Genomic DNA, 7,128 nt, shown 5'->3' with positions numbered 1-7,128 from the left:
CTCTCTTTAATTTGAATTATGAATTCAAGAGTCATGGTTCATGATATGAAGGATCTCGTGATGATAAAGTAGACCCATGAATACATTCTCCTCATTCTCATACTCACTTGCTCGAGTCTTGAAACAAGTTATTAGAAATTGTAGAAGACTCCTTAAAAGACTCAAAAGGACGTTCTCAAAATGTTCAGAAAAACTCTCAAAACTCAACTCTTCAATCTACCTTGAATTTGAATTATGAATTCAAGGTTATGATCATGTTAGGAATGATTTCTAAGTGTTAATTAGTAGTTTAGAGTGTTTAGAATCGATAGGGCTTGAAGGTACCCTTTTAAAGGACTCAAACGGGTAAAACGACGGAGAAGGGGTGGGGGCAGGCGACCCTGGAGCACTGAGTGGCGCAGGGCGCCAACTCTCTACCTATAGAGGTGTGGTTGTGGCACACTAGCTGGCGTAGGGCGCTAGGCCCCAACCCAGAAAACTCCGATGACTTTCTTTGGTCTTTTTCTCACCCTAACTTGCCTAGAATTGAACGGTTTCTTCCCCAGTCACTTATATTCGATTACTCAACATAAGTACACTCTAATATACTCAATACATCCCTCAAAACACTCACTTTCATCTCAAGAAGTCATCAAAACCCCAACAAAACAAGATTTAGAAAGAAACTTCAAGAACACCTATCAAGAACTTAAATCTTTCAATCTTTATGGACGAATTCGAATATGAAAATCATGTTTGGCGTGTGGGTGAACGAACCAAACACTATGGAAACTTACATACCTCTTAGGAATCGAACCTATGGCGAAAATCCGCAACAACTCTCAAGAATCTTGACGAACGCCTTGATCTTTTCCTCTTTTCTCTTCTTTTGTCTTCTTGAACTCTCAACTAAAACCCTAGGTGTATATTAAGATTATAAAACTGAACCAAATCAGTTTAGACCCCTAAAACCTTACTAAAAATGAAATAAATATAATTGGGTAAGGAAAAGACCAAAATACCCCTCACTATTTTTGGGTAACATTCCTTAATTAGACAGCCTGACTTTGAAAGGGTATATATCACTCATCTGAACTCAAAACTTAAATAACTCGGTGGCGTTGGAAAGCTAATTCAAAGACCTTTCATTTGATATCTTATGGGCCACCTAACTCATCATGTACTGAAAGTTATGGTCGTTTGAAGTTGACCCAAAACATAAAAGAACTTAGGAATGACTTGAATGAACTCTCTTTAGTTCTTCTTGAAACTCAAGGTGCTACATCTAGTGACCTTAACACTCAAGAATTTTAAATTCCTCGGTAAAACTCATTTTTATTCAAGTGGTGTATGAATCAAATTGTTGAGCGCACCTCGACTAATTTCACGGGGTACCTGTGACCTCTCCATGTAACTCTATTTCAAACTCATATAATCTATAACTCAACTTATACAAGTATACTATCAAATAGACAAGAGTTTTGGAAGTCTAGCATCATCTCTTGATAAACATGAATCTATCATTCATCACACGTAAAAATGGTGTCAAAACTATGTACAAATTTAGATGGTTCAATGACAAAAAATTTTCACTTTACAACATAAGTATATATTGGATGAAGATGATCTTTTAATGATTGATACATTTATCTATCAGTTATTTTTCTTTTGGATGCAGTTAACTATAAGTTCTGTAGAATTATTGGTGTGCTTTCATTGACCTATTTTTTTTATATAAAAATATTCAATATATTGAAATAATTAACTCTTAGAGTTTACATTCTCATCCGATCCAATTGTTCATATAACGAACTCTTGATATAGCCTTTTTCTTATTTTCGATTAAGTGGCTTTATGAGAATCCCAGAAGTCAAGTTTCATTCAAATTAGTTAATAATTAATCATTTTGACTGATTGTTTTTACGAAAATAATAAGTAGGAAGGGGATAGAAACTAGGATAAATAGTTAAGTAGCAACAAATGCAAGAATTATTTGTTGCTACTGAACTATTTACTCTAGTTCGTACCTCTTTTCTACTTATCAGTTACGTAAAAATTGTCATTCAAATTGATTAATTATTAACTAATTTTAATGAAACCTGACTTTTGGGATTTTCTTAAAGCCACTGAAATAAAAAATACGAAAAGGCTATATTCAACCATTGGATCAGATCTGTAACAATTAATTATTTCAGTATATTGAGTATTTAAAGAAAAAAGAAAAGTTCGATTCCTTGTCTCGCTAAGCTATCAACTTGTGGGAACTAAGGAGGAGAGGATTTGCCTTTATGTGAAGGGACTTAACACTGATTTTCTAGTCTTATCTGTGCATATGACTTTTGCAAGGAAGAGCTTCGATGAGGTGACCGACTATGTGAAGAAATTGGGAGGAGTTAGGTAAGTTGGGCAGGCTAAGGCATTGGCTAAAAGGTCAAAGAATGTAGGCAACTTCATTAATTCCTATTCCAGGGGTCCTGGTCAGCACGTGTATTTAGCTCACCGACTTTACTAGCTTCAATGGGTGGATATTTCAAGGTCACACAACAATATCTAGCTCTGTGTGGTCAATGAGCTTCTTATTCGTCAGCCATTAGGACTTCACTTGATCAAGGATGCTTCAAATGTGGTGAGATGTGTCACTTTAAGAGGGAATGCCCTCACAAGCAAGTGGGTAGCTAAGCACAACAATATTTTAAAGGTTGTGGTACCAGCAGGTGGAGGTGGTTATGGCAGAGGACACCCATAGGGGGGTCAAGGTGATAAATATAGAGGCTATGGAGAAGAGGAAATGGTAATGCCGGGAGAAGAGCGATGCAACCGGGTAGATAGGTTTCCTGAGATGATGATAGAGCTCAGTGTTACACTTTCTCAAGCAGGCCAGGCTGATACATTTAACGCCGTGACAATAGGTACTATTCTTGTCTGTGACTGGATGACTTCTATATTATTCATACGTATGGGTTAAATTTACTTTGGACTTGACTTAATTTGTGATATCCTTGTTCTACCTTGATTGGGGAGTCTTTTGTAGTAACCCGTGTGTATCGTTCTTGTTTTGTGATGTTAGTGGGTTGTCGGACTTGGTAGATCTACTGATTTTGGATATGCTAAACTTTGATATGATCTTGGGTATTACTTGGTTGTCTCCTTATTATATTGTATTGAATTGTAATTCTAAGACAATCACTCTAGAAATCCTGGGTAAGGATAGATTAGAGTGGGAGGGTGTGTACAAGTCTAATCCATTAAATATCATATCTCTTATTCGTGCTAGGAGTGTTTTTGGTTACTGGTTGTTTGGCCTACTTCTCTCACCTTCGGGATGTTAGTATGAAGTCCCCTTCTTTTGAGTCAATCTCAGTAGTTTCAGAATTTCAGGATGTATTTCCTATGGATTCTCCTAGTACGCACTAGATAGAGATATTGATTTCTGCATAGATTTGGATTCGATTACTCATCAAATCTCCATTGGTCCTTATCACATGGCTCCAGTAAAGTTGAGAGAACTCAAGACTCAGGTTCAGGAACTCTTAGATAAAGAATTTATTCGTTCCAGTGCTTCACCTTGGGAGTGCTCCAATCTCTCTTTTGACAAAGGAAGATGGTAGTATTAGAATGTGCATAGACTACAAAAAGTTGAACAAGGTTACTATCTAGAATAAATATCTTTTATCCTGCATATATGATCTTTCGATCAGTTGTAGGGTGCTTCAGTGTTCACAAACATTGATTTGAGGTCAGGGTACTATCAATTAGAGATTAAACCCTAGGAGATACATAAGAAAACTTTTTGGACTCGATACGGTCATTATGAGTTCTTGATAATGTCCTTTCGATCTACTATGCACCGACATCTTTTATGAGTTTGATGAATGTTGTCTTCAAGCTATTTCTGGATTTCTTTGTGATCGTGTTAGATGATATTCTGATCTACTCCAAGAGTAAGGAGGAGCATGTAGAGCACCTTCTCATTGTTCTGGATATCCTAGGGAAACAAAAGTTGTATGCCAAGTTTTCAAAGTACGAATTTTGGTTGACTTCGACGGTCTTCTTGGGGCATGTGGTTTTGGAAAAAGGGGTGATGGTGGATCCCTAAAATATTGAGGCAGTTAAGAATTAGGTCAGGCCTAGCTTTGTGACTGAGGTTACGAGCTTTATGGTTCTTACTAGTTACTACAACAGTTTTGTCAAAAGCTTTGCTTCCATTTTTACACATTTGTCTAGATTGACCCAGAATGAGGTACCCTTTGCATGGTCTGAACAGTGTGAGGAGAGCTTCCAAAGGCTCGAGACACTTTTTACTACAACTCTCATCCTACGTTTGCTGGTGGAAGGTAAAAACTTTATTGTGTTTTGTGATACTTCACATTCGGGTTTGGGTGCTGTGTTGATGCAGGACAAGAATGTTATAGCATATGTTTCAAGACAATTGAAAACTTATGAGAGGAACTACCCAAACCATAATTTAGAGCTGATAGTGTTTGCACTTAAGATCTTGCAACACTATCTTTATGGTGTTAAGTGTGAAGTGTTCACAGATCATCGCAACTTACAACATTTGTATACTCAGAAGGATTTAAAATTTGAGGCAGAGCAGGTGGATGGAGGTTTTGAAGGATTATGATGTGACCATCTAGTACCATTCGGGAAACATTTGGATGCCTTTTACAGAGCCTCTGAATAAAGGTAATAAAATGAAGTTAAAGTAGGAATACATTACACCCGTCCTCGTCCTAATGCTCCAGGAAAAAAAGGAGGAAAGGTTTCAACACCATACAATACCTCCCACTAGAGACTTGTAAGCAGATCCACCATATTTTGCACACACACCAAGTCCATAAGCAGCAGCCTGGATCTACCATGTTCTAGAGCGATCTGTTTCACTCGAATTGCAATACAAGATTTCACTCAATAGCATTTAAAACATGCAAGTATTTAGGGATGCCAACCTGGTCAAAATTCAAGAATAAGCTGTATGGTAAAATGCTTTGAGAATCGGACCAATCTGGATGGAAAAACAAACGAAGCCACACATCCGTGGGGGAACTAACAAATGCATCCAACCATATAAAACAAGAAAATTATAGACTAAATTAAAACTGGAGAACATTGGCAGAAAGTATATCATAGCCATTTGTTTATATTCTCATACTAACCTTGTTTGCCATGTCTCAGAATTTATCTTTGCGAACTGCCATCCCTATCAAAGTTATGCACTCTATGCGATAAAGAGTTATCCACTGCATTTACAAGGATAGTTTTCAAATACGACATTATAACATCAAAGTACTTCTAGAAGTTCTACTGTTAAAACATCACATACTAACCACCAGTTGTGTTAGTGTGGCAGAGATTTGATCCATACACTTCCTAACACTATATTTCTCCTTCCCATACTTACCATAGGGTAGCTTGAAATTGCTTAGAGGTACATATTAATTAGCATTTTTATTCCTGCAATTTAACCTTGGCTCTGCTGAGATTGCTTGGTGCATGGTAGAGTGTTTCATTTCTTACAAGGTGATGGTGGCCCAATTTGTGGCGCTCTTAAGGGAATTGTTGCATTAGAAGTTGATGCAATGGAAAGATTCGTTCATATTTCTTAATGGTTAAGTTTGGGTCTTAACCATGGATAATACCATTGCATTAGCTTCTAATGCAGCAACTCCCGCAAGAGAACCACAAATTGGGACATCATCACCTTGTAAGTAATGAGCACTACCGTGCGCCTAGCAATTTCTACAGACTCAAGGTTAAATTCCATAAAAAATAATGCTAATTAACATGTACTTTCGAGCAATTTCAGACCATAAGGCCACCATAAGAAGACATTTTAGAACTAAGGCAAGGACATGCTTTTGGTTTTTTAAATCTACCAGTTCCTGAGAAGGACTCATAAAGGATTATTTAAATAAAAGATACCAATTCAACAACATAGAATTGTCCGTGTCTCCATTGCGAACTCTCCAGAACACAATAAGTAGTCAATAAAAGATACCAATTGTGCTGTAGCTTTTTTACTAGAAAGAGGCAGCAAATTTCATTTGCAAAGTCGTATTTGCACATGTACATTGAAACTTAGGTTCTATCAACCAATCATTCTATCAAGCAATCATTTCTTGCTGCATCTCAGATGAATAAAAATCTAATGTTGACAACTTGACCTTCAATGGAACTCTTAATGCTACTACTAATTCAACTCCTGCTAATATTCCAAAAGATGGAAGTTCTACGACAATAACGATGGTGGTATGTAAGAACCTTGACACAGTGATTTTGCATCAGTTGATGACACTGTTGAATACCTGTTGAACCAGGAGGATGCAAGCCATTGTTATTATGGTGAATTTGGGTTGTTTTATCTAGCGACTGGGAGCTCGACATCAACCTCCTTGCTTGAAAATACTCATGCTCTCATTTCTGCTAATACTAATAATGGAGAGAGAACAATGGATGTGGTCACTTTTCCAGTTAAGTTTATACACTTAGAGGAGTGAAATTGTAATCTGGAATAATGATTTGCATATATGGGTTGCACAACTGCCAATATTAACAGAAATGAAAGCATTAGTATTTTCAAGCAAGAAGGGCGACGTCCAGTTCCCGATCGGTGGACACAGTAAGCAAAACTTACCATGAGAATAATGGTTACATCCTCATGATTAGAGAGGTATTCAGCAGTGGCTTCAACTCATGCAAAATCACTATGTCCAAGTTCTTTGATACTACCATCTCTTCTTTCAGTAGAACTTTCATCTCTTGACATATTAGCACGAGTTGAATTAGTAATAGCATTAAGAGTTTCATTGAAGGTCAAGATGTCAACATTCAATCTTGATATCTCCATCGAAATGTAACAGAAAATGGTAAGCTGTTTGATAGAATAATTGAGTGATATTTAGAGACCTCTTCTGTAATAGAATAAGGGTGTTGGATCGAGGAAGATTTTGATGTGTGGAAAATAGGACAACAGATGTAATAAACTAGTTCCACAAACATGTTCCTCCCAGACAGAGTCCAAGTGGGATTTGGAGAAGTTTTAGTGCGGAGAAAGAAGTTCAAAGTGGTGAATGAAGTACAAGACGTGGGAGTTAGTTTAAGGCTACAAGGAAAAAGAAGCAGTAAGACATCACCGATTTCAACCTAAAG

The sequence above is a fragment of the Solanum tuberosum genome, unplaced genomic scaffold (assembly GCF_000226075.1).
Source record: "Solanum tuberosum cultivar DM 1-3 516 R44 unplaced genomic scaffold, SolTub_3.0 scf00108, whole genome shotgun sequence".
NCBI lineage: Eukaryota > Viridiplantae > Streptophyta > Magnoliopsida > Solanales > Solanaceae > Solanum > Solanum tuberosum.
The sequence above is the reverse complement of the archived record's forward strand: the minus strand, read 5'-3'. Positions refer to the sequence as shown.